At 48.8% G+C, this 19,507-nt stretch overlaps 1 protein-coding gene across 2 annotated transcripts in view; it reads left to right on the top strand.

Moving 5' to 3' along the window:
- Positions 1-3,632: 3,632 nt before the first annotated feature.
- Gnb1l (G protein subunit beta 1 like) overlaps positions 3,633-19,507 on the top strand; it is an 81,958-nt gene continuing 66,083 nt past the window's right edge. Inside the window, exons 1-2 of one of the 2 annotated variants that reach the window (XM_075969492.1) lie at positions 3,633-3,793; positions 3,913-3,985. The gene's annotated coding sequence lies outside the window, so the exon portion shown is untranslated. Of the gene's footprint in view, positions 3,794-3,887; positions 3,986-19,507 lie in introns of both variants that reach the window. The other variant, XM_075969503.1, reaches the window with a different exon arrangement.

The raw sequence follows: 19,507 nt of genomic DNA, 5'->3' as shown, positions 1-19,507 counted from the left end.
CCTTACTAGCCCCCCCCAATAAAAAGCCAACATGAAGGCCTCATACTTCCTGTTTTCAAATTTAACTACAAAGCTACAGTAATCAAAACAGTGTGGCACTGGCATTAAATCTGATATATAGACCAGTGGAAAATAACAGAAAACCCTGTAGATAAACACAGCTGGGCGATGGTGGTGCACACCTTTGATCCCAGCACATGGGAACCAGAGGCAGGCATATGTCTAAGAGTTCGAGGCTAGTCTGACCTACAGAGCGAGTTCCAGGATAGCCAAGGCTACATAGTGAAACCTGTCTCAAAAAAACTGAAAAAAAAAAACCACACACATATTTAGAATCACTGGTGCTCATGCAATATTTGTAAGCTATATGCAGTATCAAATGACGTCCTAAAAAAGATTTTATGAGTATGGCTATTTTGCCTGAATAATGTGTGTGTGTGTGTGTGTGTGTGTGTGTGTGTGTGTGTGTGTGTGTATAACACATGTATGCACTGCCTTTGGAGACCAGAGGTATTGAATCCCCGGGAACTAGAGTTGCAGCCAGTTGTGAGCTGCCATCTCTGCAGCCCCGCCAAATGACTTTTTTTTATGTTGAAGGAGTTTATTGTAGGTATGTGTGAGAGCATAGTCAGAAGCAGGGACATCTGGGAGAGTCCAGAGTGGACATGACCAGGCTGAGCTGGACCATATGGGGAGACAGGAAGGGGAGGGAGAGGAGAGAGGGGAACTAGGTGCAGCAGCCAAGAGGCCAAAGGTCCAAAGCACCAAGTAACGTTTAACAAAAGTGTCAAGACAGAGAAAGGACAATCTCTCATAAATAGTTCTGGGAAACTGAGTATTCACATACCAAGCTGAGAGCAAAACTGCTTTTTGGCAGGTTGTGAAGGAATTGGAACTCTTATATGCCTCTGATGGCAATAGAAGATGATGCAGCTATCTTGGAACACTGGCAGTTTATCACAAAACAAAGCAAACTTACTGGAAGACTTAGCAGTTCTACTCTTTTTTGGTGTATAGCTGAAGAATTAAAATTAGGGGCTGGAGAGAGAACTCATTGCCTTAGAGCACTCGCTGCTCTCCTAGGGGACCTGGGTTCAGTTCCTAGCACCCACATGGCAGCTCACAACCACCTGTAAATCAATTCCAGGGATCCAGCACCCACTTCTGTCCTCTGAGGGTACCAGGCATGCATATCATGCAGGCATAAAGGCACATAAAGCATTTATAACACGTGCATTTTTAAAAACTAAAACCAGGGACTCATCCATCTTTTACAGTGTGTCCTGACAGTTTTATGTCAACTTGATATAAGCTAGAGTTATCCGAAAAGAAGGAACCAATTGAAAAAAATGCCTCCATAAGATCAGGCTGTAGGGCACTTTCTTAATTATTGATCTATGGAGGAATGCCCAGTCTATGGTGGGTGATGCCATCCCTGGCTGATGGTCCTGGTTTCTGTAAAAAAGCAGGCTGAGCAAGCCATGGGGAGCAAGCCAGTAAGCAGCACCCCTCCATGGCCTCTGCATCAACTCCTGCCTCCAGGTTCCTGTCCTGTTTGAGTTCCTGTCCTGACTTCCTTCGATGATGATCAGTGCTTTGGAAGTATAAGTCAAATAAACCCTTTCCTCCCCAAGTTGCTTTTTGGTCATGCTGTCTCATCGCAGCTATAGAAACCCTGACTAGGACATAGTGACTCCACAGCACCATTACCCACAATACCCAAGGTGTGGGCAATTCAGTGTCAAGAGGGATGAAAGGGAAACAAAATGTGGATACTCGAAAGAGGAATCAGTCACTTTAATTTTATTTTTGGATGTTTTTGAGATAGGGTCTGACTATATAGACCAGGCTAGCCTGAAACTCACAGAGATTTACCTGTCTCTGCCTCCTGAATGCTGGGATTAAAGTTAATTTAAAAAAATAGTTTATTTTCATATGTAAGAGTGTTGCCTGCATGTATGTATGTGAGCCATGTATGTGCCTGGTGCCGAAGAAACTAGGAAAGGACGTCAGATACCCTGGAACTGGAGTTAGGGATGGTTGTGAGCCATAATGTGGGTGCTAGTAAACAAACCGAGGTCCTATACAAGAACAGTTAGTGTCTTAATATCTGAGCCAGCTCCCTAGTCCCTCAGTCAACACTGAAAAGGAAGGCGATTTAGATACGTACTATGGCATCCATGAACCTTGAAAACATACTAAATGAAATACATTCACAGATGGACATTGTGTGAGCACCCGATGTGTGGGGTACACAGGCAAATTCAGACTCACAGTGGTGGGCACTCAGGGTTCGGAGATGAGGACTCTGTTTAACCGAGTTTCTAGCGTGTGAGATGGCTCTGGGAACGGTGGTGATGACTGCACTGCCCTGTGAATAGTAATACTACTGCTGTGGTTACCGTGATACACCTTGTCATGCACATTTGAAGTGATGCCCTAACATAAAACTAAAAGGCAGTTTGGAAAAAGGCCTAAGTAGGAGGGGCTTGGTTGTGTGGTCTTTTGTACAAGCCTGCTGCTCACTCTGTTGTTAAGTCCTGAGTTAGCTCCAGCTGCTTGGGGCCTGAGGGTGATCGGAATTCACAGAAACAACCCCTCCCTTAAGGGAGGAAGTTTAAATTATCAGGTCAATTAGGAAAGATACAACCGAGAAAAAAAAACCCCAAATTTCATTCACACTTCAAGGAGGTGTTTCCTGGTTGGGTGCCACTTTTATTATTTTTGGCTCAGGCTACTGAAAGCCCCACAGACCCTTGGAAGGTACAATGTGATCTTTGATTCCCGTTTCAGGGATCAAAGCAAGTGAGTTTGGGTGTAAACGCAGATAACATTTCAGAGATCTTTCAGGAAAGGAATCACCAGAGCAGGGCAGACAGGGAGCTGGTGTGTTATGCATGTGCTTGCTTACAGAAGTATTACCGCGCAGCAGAGCCTTCCAGTCCCGTCCAAGGACTGGTCGGTGGACCATCTAAACACATGTGTCTGGGTTGTGGGATGGTATCACGAGTACACAAAGGAGCAAGAGGGACAAACCCTCATATGCATATGAGGGGCACAAAAGCTCATCTCCCGGTCTTTCTAAAATGTCTGGGTACCGACTGGGCTCCCCAACGCTGGGCAGCACACTAGGCTAGGCACTGCCCTGTCCAAGAGGCGTTGGCAGCCAGCCCTCACCGTCCTCTCTAGGTTCAGACACACACCCACGAGGAAAGTCACAGGCCTTGCTTGCTTGTCACACAGCCTGCAGCTGCTATGATTCCAAGCGGAGGGATGTGCTGCCAGCATGCTCTACCTCTCGCGGCTGGGGTGGAAAAATGCAGACACGAGCCTTCTCAGGCTCTGAGCATGGGCACCAGGCGATGAGAGGTACTGTGTAGACTTGCCACTCAGAAGATGCGCTCCCCAGGTCTGCAGGCTCAGTACCGGAGCCCTCGCGACCCACGCTGGCGCAGAGCAAGCCTCCAAGTGACAGCAAAGACTGCGAACGCAGCAGCTCCGCCTCTGCTCCTGGGGGCGTGGTACCAAGCGCGCGCTCCCATCACCCCCCGCGCCGCGCCGTCACGCTGGACGGTCGGACGTCTGCTAGGGAGAGGCCTTGCGGTTCACGGCGCAGGCGCGGCGAGCCTTGCGTGCGCGCGCAGCCCCGCGGAAAGACGAGCGTGAGGCGTGCGGGATTCCAGAGTGGGCGCGTCCGGGGTGGCTGTGTGCACGCCGGAGGGGGGCGTGGCTGACGAGGCACTCAGCGGAATCTTTGGAGCCGGCTGCGGCAGGCTACGATCTCGGCAACCGGGTTAGTGGGGCTGGGTCAGCGCGAAGTGGGGCGGCGGGCTGAAGTGTGGGCTCTGTCCCGAGGATTCACGCCCCGCTTCCCTGTTCTCTCTCAGGCTCTTCTCGCTCTTCACTTTGCAGGTGGCTGTGGGATCTTGGCCTCGGAAGCACGCCGCTCTGGCCGGTGCAGATCCTCTGACCCTGGCGGTCTCAGGTAAGTGGGCTTCCTTGACCCGGAGCTTGTGAGCTGGATGCCCTGCAAGGCGGTTGCTGGCGGGCAGGTGGGCGGTGCAGGTAGTCTAGCCTCCATTCACATTTTGGCTTTGGACAAGTTGTGTTCCCGGGTTTCCCAGGTCTTGGAGCAAAGAACTCAGCCAGTGTTGTCAGGTGCTGCCCAGCTTGCGGAGAAAGATTCCCACGCGCCGCGGCCCTCAGTCTTCTAGTAGATTGCTGTTCAGTCCAGGAAGAGGAGCGAGATTACCTACTGCCAGGCAGGGTTGATGGAGAGAAGAGAGTTCCACAGACTGCTAGTCAAGGGCCGTGCGGGGGATCTTGAGCTCAGCAAGTGAGTGACTGGCTCAGGGTTAGGAAGACCTAACTGAAAGCAGGAATTGATGTCTGTGCAAGGGTGGGGGCGCCTCTCTCCTAGGTTGCCAGAGGCACTCAGGCACCAAGGTGAGTGGGCAGACAACATCTAAGGTTCATAGTTGGGGCAGGAGGTCTGGGTGGCACACTGGCTTCTGGGCATGCGAAATGGTGTTTGTGGGCAGCCTAACACGGGACTGGGACCTGATTTGTGGGCATTACTTCTTGAGAACTCACTGAGAGACTGGATCTGGCTGGTGATTTTGATAAGAATCCCAGGTCAAGGGCTGGACTTTGAGGTGTGAGTCAGGGGTCTGCATGGGATGGTCCAGAATGCTTGGGTGCTAGAGGTAGGTGCTGGCAGTACTGGCAGCCAAGTGTTGCAAGCCCCTTGGGAGGTGCTGGCACCAAGATCAACCTTGCTGTACCTTTCTGGAGAAAGTGACTGGGTTGGGGATAAACACATGGAAAGCCAGGTGTGAAGATACATGCTGGACTCGGTGGTCCTGGAGAGCTTGTGGAGAGCTGGGCTGTGTGTGCAGGGATGAAGCAAAGAGTTGAGAGACGTCCCAGGTGGTGGATTTCCCTCTCCAGAGAGACTGGATCAGTGTGAGAGCCCCAGAGGAGGGCTCCTTGTCCTCCGTCCTTGTGTGGTCTCGTGACCACAACTTGGAATAAGGGTGGGTCCAACCATCAAAGGGAGCTCTGGCCAGGTGCTGGTGGTAACAGGAAGAAACTCCAAATTGGAATTGCAGAGTTTCATTTGTGGGGGTTGTAGTGCCAGGTTCTTGACTGGGATGAGGGTAAGGGAGGTGTGCTTAGAATTGGGTAGATTTGCCTGCAGGTGGTCTCTGGAATCCTGGGAGCAGGACGAAACAGTCCAAGCAAGGCAGCCTGTTTTTGTCAGGTGTGTGTGGTGCTGGGTGTGCAAGGATGTTTTGGCATGCTCCGTTCTTAGTGGTTTATAATGTTCTAGCAGCCAGGAGCCCACTCATTCCACTCTAAAGGGTAGTCCATAGGCTGTGAAATGATTTGTGGTTAAGTTTGTCTCTACGGCCAGGTTCTCCTCTCTGCCATTTACTAACTGGTGTGTGGCTGCACACAAATCACTTGGCCACTCTTTCGTAGCTATGATAATAGTATCCAGTCGTGGGTAGTAGGTGGTCAGCGTTCAGCACAAGTGGTACTGTAATACACACAAATGACAGTTGCTACTGTCATTGCACTAAGATTCCCTGATGGTCCCTTCTAGAGTTGACAGTGTCTATCACTGCACCTTTAAAGTCACAGGCAGCATTTGTTGTTTCGTTCACCCTCTCAGGCCAGCCCCGGGGCCTCTCCTTCTACTCTGAGCAGCTAATCAGGTCCCTGGGGGTTTTCTGCCTGATGCCACCCTGCCAGCTCAGTGATGATGGTTGGGCCTTGTTCCTGCTCTTCCCCACCTTGTTTTTGGACAGATTTCCTTGGATGATGGCCTGCATCTGACAGTCCCTCGACTCTTACTGGCTCAGCTCCCCTGGTCCTCAGCGTTTCCCTGGAATGGCAGTCTGCCACACCCTGTCCAGCTGCTTCTTGGCCCGTTGTGTTGTCCCTGCCTCTTCTGTCTGCACCAGGCTCTGAGTGGGCCCTTCTTCCCTCTGCTCCTGGCATGCCTCATGACAGGTGCCATTGGCAGAGCCCTAGTAATCCTACCCAGATGGCAGCCAGTTTCACCAGTGCACGCTGTTGGCAGCAGACGGATGGTACCTCATGGCATGACCCTTTGGTGGATTCCTGGATTGAGAGACCCTGCCGTGGGAACTCCATGTGTGTGTACACCACCATGGATTGGAATAGTACAGCTAATGATTCTTCTGGCAGTAAACCTCCAGCTGGATGCTGGCCTGTGACCCCTGGCCACTCAGGATGGACTTCCACTGGGTTCCTGGCTCCAACCTGGTACCTTTGATGGCTGTCAATGGCTGCTAGACTGCTTTTTTGGCCCAGCTGGGAGAGTATATGTCTTTCACTTTGAACACTATCAGGACAGTCTCAACTGTATCTGTGAGAGCCATACTTGACTGACAGGCCTGGCCTACCTCAATAGGGACCTGCCCTTGCCTGATGATTATGAATTGTTCTGACAGGATCTCAAAGAAGTTATTCAAGACCCAAACAGTTTTGTTGAGTACCATGCCACTGTCTCCTGTCCTCTGCCTTCCACCAGTGGCCCCATAGCTGCCCACAGTAAGACACTGCATAGTTGGGTTCTTAATGACCCTAGCACTCAGTATGGGTGTTCCCCTGAGGCCTGCTTGGTTCAGGCCTAACTATACCCAGAGTTCTTGGCCTGAGCAGCAGCTGGACAGGGAGAGCTCCCTGGCCCCTGGGGGCCCCTACCCAGTCTGGTTCTGCATGCATCCATGATTGCAGTGCTGTGAGGCCAGCCGCCTCCTGTTCAGAGGACACAGACCCAAGCTTGGCTCCGTACTTTCAAAATCCGTTAACTCCTGTTCTTAGAAGCTAAAATCAGTCATCCAGGGAGCTGAGAACCTCAGAAAACAGAAGAGTTCTAAAACCTAGAGAGAGCAGGACGTATCTCAGCACCCCGCGGTGGCTGGACAATGTCCCAGACGTGCTCCGAACATAGTCTATTTGTGCAGCAGTGCTCCTCCTGATAAAGTGCTGTTCACAGCGAGGGGCCCCACAGCACCCAGACTGCCAGCACCGTGCTGCCTACAGATGACTCCGCCTACCCACCGCTGGAAAGTCGCCCTGCTCCTACCAGAATGTGGGCCTGTCTTGGCCTTCTAGCTGAGGTCCTACCCCCCACCTGGGAGTGCTGTTCCACCTGGCCACTTCCTACAGGAAATACCCTGTAGTCAGCCCCCATCAGATTGTAGCACTGCTGGTGTTTCTGGGCCCTTCCCTGCCCTCTGTGACCTGTAATGCTAGGCTACAGTAGAAAGAAGGCTGCTTAAAGGAAGCAGCTGCTCCTTTTTAAATCCTTTGGTTGGTTGGTTTGGTTTTTTGTTTTTGAGACAATGTTTTACTCTGTAACCTTGACTGGCTTGGAACTTGATATGAACTTGAACTCACAGAGAACCCCCTGAGTGCTAGGACTAAATTTTTTTTTCAAATGGTATATCTGTGGAGTATAATATAATTGGATGCAGCTATATAAAATGATCCACTCTGGTGATTGCCATTTTCTTTTCTTAAACGTTAGTCGTTTCTTTGTATAGGATTATATTTACACTCCCCGTGTGGTTCCTTGTAGTATATGAAATACATTATTGTTAACTCTTAAGTGCACACTGTGCTGTGGAGTTATCTAACCTTGATGTCTCCTCCTGGTTTTTCTGTCCTGTTACCGATATCTGCCTTCTGCTTCTGCTAGATCAACTTTTATAGCTTCCGCATACAGATATGTGGCATTTGTCTCTCTGTACCTGGCTTATTTTACTCAACAGTGCCTTTGGTTCCATATTGCTTAGATTTGTTTTGTTGTTGTTTATGGTTAAATAATTGTATGCATATACTGCCTTTTTTTTTTAAAAAAAATCATTTGTCATTGTACACTTCAGTGGATTTCATTTCTAATGTGCAGTGCAGAAGCAACCATATTCATCCTTTTAAGGGATAAGATGACATCTTGGCTGAGAACCATCTTCCTGTGGGCTTATTTGAAGCCCTGACCAGTTGGAAGGTTTGAATGCAGGAGGATAGGAGCCTCTCTCTAGGCTCAACTCTAATCATTCCCTTTTTTACATGGCAGTGTTCTCACTACACCTGGTTATGCTTAAAAAAGCCCCTCCCTGCTTTGCAAGTGTACACACACACACACACACACACACACACACACACACACACCAGTATTCTGCCACATTGATGCTTCAACACTTAAAACCGCAGTGATGGAAATGACTTGCATCTCCTGGCAGATTGAGCTTCCATGCCAAGGTTTTAGCATAGATAAGTGTCCCTGAAAGCATTGCTGGTCTCAATAAATATGAGTTGACTTACTGCTGCTAACAGTTCTTGTTTGTGAACAGAAGTTCTATTCCCATTCTGTCAGCAGAGCCCAGCCAAGTGTCACAGGTGTGCAGTGGTGGTTCCCAAATGAGGCTATAAAGGTCTGATCGGAGGAGGTGGAGCTAGATGGGGGAGGGAGTACCAGGTGTTGGGTGGTCTTGGGAGCCAAGTTCTGAGAGAGAGCTCTGGGTAAAGAGAAGAGCAGTAGCAGATGGGAATGTGAGGCCTGGGGTTGGAATGAAGAAAGACCAGTTCTTCACAAGGATGAGGTTTTAGGGAGAGCTGCGCATACACACTCCTTTGAGCCGGATTGACTTGAGGATGGGGACACAGCGTGTACCTTAAGAGTTCTGAGACGAGAGAGGAAACCTTCCTGGACGCTGACACAACCATAGACTGAAGAGCAGCTGGCCGCTGCAGGAGAGCCATGATGAGCAAGCATCTGGTGAGACTCGGAGCAGGTCATTGGATTGCCTGGCAACTTACTAGGAGATGTTTTGGGTCCAGGTGGTTTATTTGTAAATTATTTCTAAGCACAGACATTATATGCACAAAACAGCTAGGAATGTTGCTCACAGAAGTGATTTTGCAGTAGCCCTAGGCTTCTGTTCTAGGTTGTCCATCGCTGGACCGTCTGCCCTCTTTAGTTGTCTGCGGCTGGACCTGCCTGTGGCTCTGGTGGTGGAGACTGGAATGGCTCTCTGGGATGATGGTCTAGTTACTTGCTGGCCCTTGCCATCTTGCTGACCCCTAATGCATCTGCCTTCCCACCTCTGGTGGGCCTGAAGTGAACCTTTCTGCTTGAAGTTGCTGTCGTTCCTGCTGACCCTGATCTTCCTGCGGCATCTCTTGAAGGCTTGGGTGATGGTCTGCCCATGTCTGAAGGTCTGCTGCTCGGCAGGCTTGAGAACAGAGTCTCTGTGACCTGGGAAATTAGTCCGCTCTAATTTAGAGGAGGGGTCCACCCACTGTGGTTGGGCTCTTGCTCCTGAGGAAAGGAGGGCCTTTTAGTTGCAGTACCTAGACTTAGAAGCAGCCTGTCTGCTCCTAAGTGTCTGTAGGTAGAAGAGAAGGTTGGACTGTGGCCTTCCAGACCGTTACAGTGTAACTTGTCTACAGTGACATCAGCGAGAATCTTCCACCAGGTGATCCACTCCTCAGGAGAGAAGGCTATCAGATTAGACCTGTGTGCGGGGCCTGGGGTCATTCACCCAGGCTGGCATGCAGACTGATGGCCTAGAGGAGGACTCCTCGGAAGCTAGACAAGATGGCAGGCAAGCCTCTGATTAGTGTGTGCTGCTCACTTCTCTGAGAAATATCTTGACATCGTTAAAAAATAGGCCATGGGCCCTAGCAAAAGGCTTTTAGAAGACCTGTCTCCAAGGAAAACCTTAAGCCAGAAAATATTGGTGATAAAGTCCTCTGAGATATTGAAATTCTTTGTAAAGCTGCAACATTTGAAGCACTTGGATTTTGGAATAGAGAAACAATGGTGAGGCAAACCATTTTAGAGCCATATAAATTGAAAAATTAGTACATTATTGGTGGTGTTTCAAATGAATGTCAGTATAACCAGTTTGATAACTAGTTGAAGAGTATCGGAACAGGATACCTGTTATTGGTTGAGCCAGCACAAATTCAAGGTGGATTAAAGACATTTTTTAAGGTTGTAAAAATGCTCATTAGCGCTGGGCAATGGTGGCTCGCACCTTTAATCCCAGCACTTGGGATGCAGAGGCAGAAGGATCTCTGGGTTTAAGGCTAGCCAGGTCTACAGAGTTCTAGGACAGCCAAGGCTACAGAAAGAAACCCTGCCTCAAAAAAAAAGAAAAAGCAATTGCTCATTAGCTTCCTGTTGTAACAAGGGCAGAGATAATCAGTTTGTGAAGAGGAAAGGTCTGGGGTGACAATTTTGGAGGTTTTAGTCCACTGCTTGTTGGTAGCTTATGGTGGCAGCATGTAGCAAAACCATTCACCCCATGCTCAGGATGAGAAAAGCAAAAGGGACAGAGGACCCAGTATCCTCTTCAAGGGCACAGCTGTGACTTGAAACCTTCCACAAGATCCCACTTAGCTCCACTGTGTCCCAGCAGAGCCTAGGTGGGGACCAGGCCTTTAAGAGATGCAAACTAGAGCAGTTCTCAGAAAACAGTAGTTCTGCGAGTTTAAGTTTACATGTCTGGAACTGCCAAGGGTATGGCTGATGGGCTCCTCGCGGTTGGTGGGGATATAGAATGCTTAGGTTTCACCATGCCAGTGGTTCCAGGCGTGTATATGTCTGACCACTGCCCATGTGTTAATGTCATGGGTAGTCGTGATATGTAATTGTGTGTGTGGGATCTGAGAGTGGGCCTGAGTTTGATCACACCTTGTTTCTTCACCTGACCCTGTTAGGTATTAAATAGTTCGTCCTCCCTGGGAGCTCAGGAGGGTTGACTGGGATATCCACTGTGCCCTGGCTGAGGCCTAAGCCCCTGTCATTGTCTGTCATTACATTGTGCACAGCAAAACTAGAAGAGTTAAAGATCCAGCCGCAGGGGTAGAGCAAGTAAAGCTGTCGTTCCTACAACTTCTGTCAGCACCAGCTAGAACTTAAATGTCTCACTGACCTAAGTGGCGCCTCGTTTGCTGCCCATCCGTGTGTCAGGGAAGGGACTAGATGTGCTCTGTTCCCTGCAGTTCGTCAGACACGTACCACCAGGTCCCCCATCCGCACATACTACCACACAGTCAAGTGGTGCTGCGGGGAACCGAAGGAAGCCACAGCTGCACCTGAGTTACAAAGGTCCTCATGTGGGGTGGCGTCTTAGTCACGCTTCTGTTGCTGTGAAGAGACAGTAGGCCCAAGGCAGCTCTTTTAAAAGAGAGCATTTCACTGGAGGCTGACTCGAGTTTCAGCAGTTTAGTCCGTTTTCATCATGGTGGGGAGCGCCGTGGCACACATGGTACGGAAGCAGTAGCTAAAGAAGTGACTGAGAGCTGCATCCTGATGCAGGGAGAGAGACAGACAGACAGACACACTCTGAGCTTGGCATGGGCTCTTGAAGCCTCAAAGCCTACCCCCAGTGACACACTTCCTCCAAGACCACATCTTTTAATCTTCTAACCCTTTCAAGTAGTGCCACTCCCTGGTGACTAAGCATTTAAATATATCAGCCTGTGGGGGTCGTTCTTCTTCAAACCACCACAGGTGAGTTACTCAGTATTACTCTGAGTAAGCTGTTGTTCACATTGGAGGCCATTGTGGAGCAAGGGTGGACCTGTAAGCTACAGTGTGCATGTTCAAACCAGAAGTGTGTCTCTCGTGGTCCCTGAGTGGAGAAATCCAAGGCTGAGTTGCAGGCAGAATGTTTTTCCTAAGGTCTCTGTGTCCTTGCCCAATCATCCCTCTGAATGTGTTTCCATGTCCTAATCTACTGGGATACCAAGCATGCTAGATCAGGCCTACCCTAAAGATATTTTACCTAAATTACCCCTTTACCCTCTCCAAATATAAGCATGTTCTGTCACACAGTGGGGACAAGGACTTCAGCTGAAGAATTTGGGGTACTTCCGCCTAGAACAGTGCCCAAGATGGATTTTATTTTCATTTTGTAGTTTTCAACAGTGCTGTGGGCAGCCCTCTGTGCTGTATGCAGGGCCCCTCAGGGCCTTGGTCTTGGGGTGAGTGCTGAGGTGTGGAATTGCTAGTTTCTACCCTGAGTAGGCTGTTCTAGCTGTTCTGTACATGGGCTTGTTTCATTTATTATTTAAGAAAATTTTCCCTACATGAGGGTTCAAAGGCATTGTTCTGTTTTCCTAAAGTCTCATGTGTTGCCTTTGACATGAAGCCTGGACTCTCCTTGTTAGTGTGACTGGGATAAGGGAGGTCTTCTGTCAAGGCCTGTGATGGGCAGAGAATCTGACAACCATAATGGCTGTGTAATCTGAGCAAGCAATAAATTTTTCATGTGTGAGGCCACTGAGGTGTGTGTGCGTGTGTATGTGTGTGTGTGCGCGCGCACATGCCAGAGTGCAGCCTGTTATATCCTGACTGGCAGAGGATCCTGTTTCTCCTTTTCCATGGAGCATAGAGTGGGTCTGGCCTCAGCTGCTGACTCTACTCCCTGGCTTCACTCAGGTCTGTCCTCAGCTGATTTTATAAAGAGTCCTGATGTTATGATAGAGAAACGTCCACCTGCATCTTGTTCCTCATGTTGGCTAATTTTTAAATCACATTTGGTCGCAGGGAGAGGAGAGTGTAGTGGGCTCTGGTGTGCTCCTCACCCAGACCTTCAGTACTTGTGTCTCACATCCTGGGATCACTGTGTCTGTGGGCAACGTTCTTGAGCCTCTGCTCTAGGATGGCCCTGAGTTCCCTTAGCGTTCCTTAAACCACCGCATTCTCTGGAGCAGGCACTGAGCCCTGGAGGGCCCTGTGGGTGGGTGAGGCCAGCAAGCTAAGAGCGTGGCGTGTAGGTGGCTCTTAGATGCTTGTATATTCGTCGGATTCTTCTGCTGTACCAATGGTTGACATACCAGGCAGATGGAAAGAGACATCTGACTTCTCCCCTTCCCCCATTCTGTTCCTGGTGTCTGTCTGTACAGTGCAAAGGCCCAGACATTTGGTGCTGATGGATAGTTGTCCCCACCACCATGGCTAAGGACATTTTCTCCAAGGAGACTTGGTTACTGGGCTAAAGCTGGTTCTAGCACAAAGGGTGGTCACATTTTCTTTAGAGCAAAGAGGCTTCTTATGTGTAGACACAGAAGGGCGGTGGCCTGGTGCTAGCTGGGTTCCCACCCCTGCCCATAAGTGCCTTAGAGCAGGTTTCTTTTCTGATGCCTTAGGCTCCTTAGACAACTCCTAAGCAGTGAATAGCCTTAGGTGCGGCTTGAGTTGGCCGTTCTTGGAGAAACCCTATCTGCCCTGCAGCTTAGGAGCTCCGTCCCGGTATTATGTTTTAGCTCAGTCAGTGCCTGAGCCTTTAGAGGCAGGCTGACCAGTACTCTGTACCTCACATGCTTCAACCAAGAGGCTAAGCAGCAAGGTGAAAATCACCTCATGTACTGAGCTCCTGAGACCCATGCTACTCTACTGGCCTGGCCTTGCCACTCTGACAGTTGTTAGCTATAAGGACTCAGCTGTGTACCTGACAGGGACTCGATGGTGGCACTGCTGGAAAAAAGAGATAGCAATGGTGGGCTGGTAGGAGGGCTGTGCTTACTGCCCTGCTCTGTCACATGGGCTGTGTCTCTAGCAGGGCAGGCCTAATAAGAATCTGGGGCTGTAGCTGGTTTCTGTCCCCCAAGTCACTGGGGCCTGTTGAGAGGGGGCTATGAGACCTGATGGGATGAGTGATGGAAGGTACTGTTGGCCAGGAGGTGTGGCGGTACATGAATCCTGCTGGGGTAGCACCACCTCAGAGCTAGAACAATACTTTGCCAGGTGCTAGCCTCGGTTGTAGAATGAGCAGCAACCTATTTCTCCTGGAGAGACGTTAAGACTGTGGCCCAGGCTGCAGGGGTCGCCATGCCTGCTCAGGGCTTTCAGGGATATGGTGTCACAGGAGATGTCCCAGTGCAGCCCTGGGCTAGCTTGCCCTCCAGAGGGAAGAGCCACTGTCAGTGGTCAGCCCTGGAGTAAGCGAGGTGAGACAGTGATTGGAGTGTTGGGGAAGGTGCCAGTTCCCACATTGGCACTGGGCTGCAGATACCCACCTTCTTTGCTGCTTTCCTTGTCTTCCTGCCATCCTGCTTGCCTCCCTACTGCCCCAGAATGCTTCCTGGGTTCTGTATCTTTGAAGCAGCTGCCTCCCTGCCTGCCTGGGTACTTCCCAAGGCAGAGACTGACAGAGGATTCAATGAATCGAAGGTCGCCAGTTGGGGCGTTGACAGATGCCCAGCCATGATACCATTTCTGATTTAATAACCGAATGGGAGGCTGGCCCTTTGTAATAATTAGGGCTAATTACTGAGGAGGTGTTGACAGACAGGCTGAGAGGAAACAAACTACCTTTATCCCGTGGCTTAGAGTCAGATTACTGGCCCAGTGCTATCTGCCCCTCAGAAAGTAGACGCTTCAATCACTCAGCGAGGCTTCAAAGGGGAAAGGCCCTGACAATGCTTGGGATTTGGAAAGCAGCAATGAAGTGCGCCTTTGACTCTGAGTCGCCGAACGGAGCCCCATTCCAGGAATGGTTTCTTTGTGCATCTTGAGTTACCTCGGCAAACCTGCTTCCCGCGCACTTGGGGCAGGGAGGGGCTGCATGGGCATGGTCAGGGCTGGGGCTGGGGCACGTCCAGCCTCCTGGGGTCTTTCCTGGGCTGAGCTGCAGCATCTGATGTAGGTAGAGACCAGGTATCGGGATGAGCCCTGCCGGGGAGTATGCTGAGTTCTTGGTAAGACAGCACAACTTTGCCGCAGCACACGGCCTCGCCTCGATGGAAATGTTTTTGGTGTTATTTATGGCAAGACCACCCCTCAGAGGCCTTGAGGTCTCTCCCTAGCTTGCTCTGGAGGCAGCTCCCACCCATGTCTTAGGCTCAGAGCCAAGGCCACAAAAGTGATATTTCTCAGTGGGCTTTCAGTCTCAGAGGCTGAGAAGGTATTGGAAGCTGGTTTCCGATGGACTGTGTGGAATCCCTGGTGTGCTGGTCACACTGCACTTCACAATACAGAGGGCCGTGCCCAATTCTGGGTGCCCGAGTTTTAAGCTGAAGCACTGAGCAACATGCCAGTTGTCTGGCTGGACAGCTCAAGGCCACAGCTGCAGCTACAGTACAGCTCCATGGAGGAGAGCATGTAGAACTGCCTATGCAGTCAGGACACTGGCCAAAGCTGCAGCAGGGGCCGGTTCTGAGCTTCTGGGCCTTGATGCCAGTGATTTCTCCCATCAGAGAGGCCTCTGCTGAGACCAGAGTTGCTCAGTGAGTGCCTACTCTGTTCTCAGCAGATCCTGGATGGTTCTGGGTGGGAGGACGGTGCTGGGCAAGCAGGAGCGGGAGGACAGTGCTGGGCGAGAGGACGGTGCTGGATAAGCAGGAGCGGGAGGAGCCCCCTTGCACCTTTATGTGCATCTCCCGTGTGTCTGCTTATGGCCTTGGCTGTGTTCCTGCAGACCTGCCCCGGTTGGTGGATTCTGGATTCTGAGTCTTTCCTGCTCTGTGACAAGTGCCATGGGCTGAAGGGAAAAACTTTGGCTTTCTTTCCTGGCATGCTGCTTTGTGTCCAAAGAAAGTGCCTTCTGGGGCTAGGAGATGGCTTGGCGGTTAAGAGACCTTGCTCTTGAAGAAGACCTGGGTTCAGATCTCAGCACCTTCATGGTTATGGTTCTGGGAGTTTTAATGCCCTCTTTTGGCCTCAATGGGCACTGTGCACACGTGGTGCACATATACACATGAAGGCAAAATACCATACGCATAAAATAGAACTAGTCAGGCGTGATGATGCACATCCTTAATCCAGCACTTAGGAGGCAGGAGGATCTCTCTGAGTTGGAGGCCATGCTGGTCTACATAGTGAGATCCAGGACAGTCAAGGCTATGTAGAAAGACCTTGTCTTAAAAGCAGCAGCAATGTTGTTTTTAGCCAGATAATGTCTAAACAAGAACTGAGTTTTCATCGTATAGTAGTGGCAAACTAAATACCACTAACCAAAGTACAAGAAAATGACCCCACATACATTACGTAATATATTTTATTTAAAGGCAGTCTCCCAGAGAGTGGCCAGGTGAGCAAGGGCTGAGCATTTTAGCGCACACAGAAGAGGGAGTCCCCCTTCTCTCTCATTGAGATCTTAAGTTGGGCACCACTGGAGACTGAAATCCAGGCTGAATGCAGACTCCTGAGCTGAACCTATTGTCCTTTTCTATCCTGGGACCTCTCATTGCATTTCCTCTCTTATCTCCTTAGCCTACTGACTCTGAATGTCTCCTCTGCTTCTTACTGTTGCTAACTGGGCAGCCGTGAGATGCAGCATCCAGAACTTGGAGAATGTTCCTCAGTGCTTTGCCCCTTGTTACCCTCATGGTCACACCAAGGCCATGGCTTTAGGGAGAAAGAGGACAAAGATAAGGTGCCTATGTTTTCACTTAAAATCATTAGTGTGTGTCATCCGTGACTCCCGCTGCCAGTGTTGACCTTGGTCGGCGGCAGAGATGCTGTTCCTCAGGCTTTCTGCTGCAGTTACCTTGAGGAAGGGAGTCAACACGTAGCCAGTGTGGGAGCGAGACAGCTACACCAGGGACTCTGCTCAGGAGTTCTCTCCTCTCTTCCTCTCCCTCCCACCCCGGGGGCTGATAGTGTACCCCAGACTGGCCTGAAGTTTACAGTCCTCCTCCCTCAGCCACCCAAGTGCTGGGGTTTTGAGTGCATACCTCCATGCTCGGCTTCCATCAGATCTTTACCTCAGCAGCAGCAGCAGTATTTGCCCCAGTGAGGCTTACCATGACCACAGCAGCATCAGGCTGTAGAAGACTCATTCATTTGCCTGAGGAGAGTCTTCGGGGTTATTTTCTCTGTGCAGAGATTATGATGAAATCAAACATTCATATATAGACTTTTGTTTGCACTTAAGTTTTCATCTCTTAAAGCTCTAGAGATGGAACTGCTGAGTAGAACGTGGTGTGTATATTTAAGAAATTGCCACTTTCTTAGAGCGCTCACACATATCTTCTCATCAGCAACCTCGGAGTTTCAGCTGGGCCACATTCTCGGCAGCATCTACTTTTGTCTGTCTTTTCTTCCTTTTAGACACTCAGTAGATACTTACTGGTCCGATTCTTGTTTAATTTGCATTTCTCTGATGGCTATGGGTGAGCAACTCTTTCTGCTTATTTACCATTTGTGCATCTTAAACAGTGTTTTGTGGTTTGTTTTTGTTTGAGAAAGGGTTTCTCTGTGTAGCCCTGGCTGCCCTGAAACTCACTCTGTAGACCAGGCTGGCCTTGAACTCAGAGTTCCGCCCACCTCTGCCTTTCAAGTACTGGGATTAAATACAGGCACCACTACCACCCAGTTTGTGGTTTGTTTTTTAAATTATTTATTATTATTATTTTATTTTTGTCTATGCAAGTGTTTTGCTTACCTGTATGTATGTGCACCACATGTGTACCTTATACCTGCAGAAATCAGAAGAAGGCATCAGATCCCCTAGAGCTGGAATTACAGGTGGTTGTAAGCCACTATGGGTGCTGGGAACTGAAGCTAGTTCTTCTGCAAGAGCAGCAACTGCTTTTAATCACTGAGCCATCTCTCCAGCCCTTTTAAATGGATTTTTAATTGGTTTTAATTTTGTTTTAGTTGTTAACTTTTAGAAAAATGAAACATTTATATACAATAAACTGCCCATATTTAAAGTAACAGCTTGATAGTTTTCAACACCTGGGATAATATGCCACACGATCTTAAGCACAATGGGTACATTGTCCTCAAAGTTTCCTCCTGCCCTTTGTATGCGTTCCCCTCCCCCTTCTCTACACTTCCCTTCCCTAGGTTCCCAGTAGGTCAGTTAGCATTTCCTAGAATTTTATATAAATAGACTCAGAGTATTTACTCTTTCTGATTATTTTGAGATTCATTCACGCTGAAGCGTGTGTCAGCGCTTCCTACCTTTCACAGTCGAGTGTGCATATGTTCCATTGTGTGCATTCGGCTGTTTGTTCAGCTGTTGATGGATGTTTGGGTTGTTTCCAGTTTGGGACTGTTTTTAAAGAAATGACCAAACTTTATTTCAAAGTGGTTGTACCACTGTATAATCCCATTACAGAGTGTGGTTGTTTGTGCTGCCTCGCACAGTTTCCAGGAACTAGTGACAGCTCCTTCCATTCCAGCCAGTCTGCCAAGTACACAGTGACATTTTAGTATAGTCTTATTTTGCACTTCTTCAATGACCAAATGGCCAAAAAAACTGTTTTCATGCTTTTATTTGGCAACCACTTGTTTATGGTGAAATGCTTGTTTAAATGTTTTTACTATTTTTTATTTTCATTCAGATGTTTTCTTATTGTCTTATTTGGAAAATGTAAAATTCATTTTGTTGTTGTTTTTACTGTTTTTCCACAGGGGCTCTCTATGTAGTAGGTTAGGCTAAAACTCAGGATCATCCCCCAGAGTGATGGAATTACAGTTGTATGCCACCCTGTCAGCTGATAATAATAACACTGTTTTTGGTTTGTGCTGGTAACCAAACCCAGGGTCAGCTGGTAGGGTCTAGCATGGTAGGCAAGGGCTGTACCCCCAAGCTGCAGTGTCAGCACTGGTTTTATTAGTTAGTTTTTAAAGATGGTTTCATTTTGTATCCTAGGCTGGCTTTCAACTTGCAGCTTAGTTCATTTTGATCCTGAATTCCCACCAGTCCTTCTGTATTAGCCTCCTGAGTGTTAGTGGTAAAGTCATGTGTCACCATGGCTGGGACATGTTTAAAAACCTTAAAAGAATATTTTGCTTATTTGTGTGTGTGCATGTGTGTGTTCACACACATACTACCATTTATGTGTGCCAGCCCATCTTTTTTAATACTCAGTATACAGATTCTACCTTTCCACCTTGGGATCAAGCTTACATGCGTTCTACCATTGAACTACATTGTTTCTCATCATACAGGTTATTTATTGATATACAGATATACGGTTTGCAAGTATTTCCCCCAGGTGATTGTCTTTTTATTTTCTTAGGTACTTTTTTTTAAAGTTTTTCATAACTTGGGTTGGAGAGATGGCTCAGTGATTAAGAGCTGTTGTTACTGTTTCAGAAGACCTGAGTTCTCTTCCCAGCATCATGCCAGTAGGCTCACACCTGTCTGCAGCTCCACCCAAGGGAAAACACACACACACATGCACACACAAATAAATAGTCAAAAAATTCTATCTAACTTTCAGGATAATTTATTTGTATTTGTGTGTGTGTGTGTCACGTGTGCACAGGTGTGCCAGGTGCCTGTGGAGGATGTTAGATTCCGCTGAGCTGGGGTTACAGGTGGTTTTGAGAGATACAGACAGTTTTGAGCTACTTAATAAAGGTGCTGGGAACCAAACTTGGGTCCTCTGGAAGAGCAGTGAGTTCTGTTTAACTGCTAGACCATCTCTCAGGCCCCTCTTAGTATTTTGCTTGTTTGTTTGGTTTGGCTTTGTGTGTGTGTGTGTTTTGTGTGTGTGT

This window comes from Microtus pennsylvanicus, chromosome 1 (assembly GCF_037038515.1).
Source record: "Microtus pennsylvanicus isolate mMicPen1 chromosome 1, mMicPen1.hap1, whole genome shotgun sequence".
In the NCBI taxonomy this organism is placed as follows: domain Eukaryota; kingdom Metazoa; phylum Chordata; class Mammalia; order Rodentia; family Cricetidae; genus Microtus; species Microtus pennsylvanicus.
Note: the sequence above shows the minus strand (reverse complement) of the source record. Positions and strands in the feature narration are given on the sequence as shown.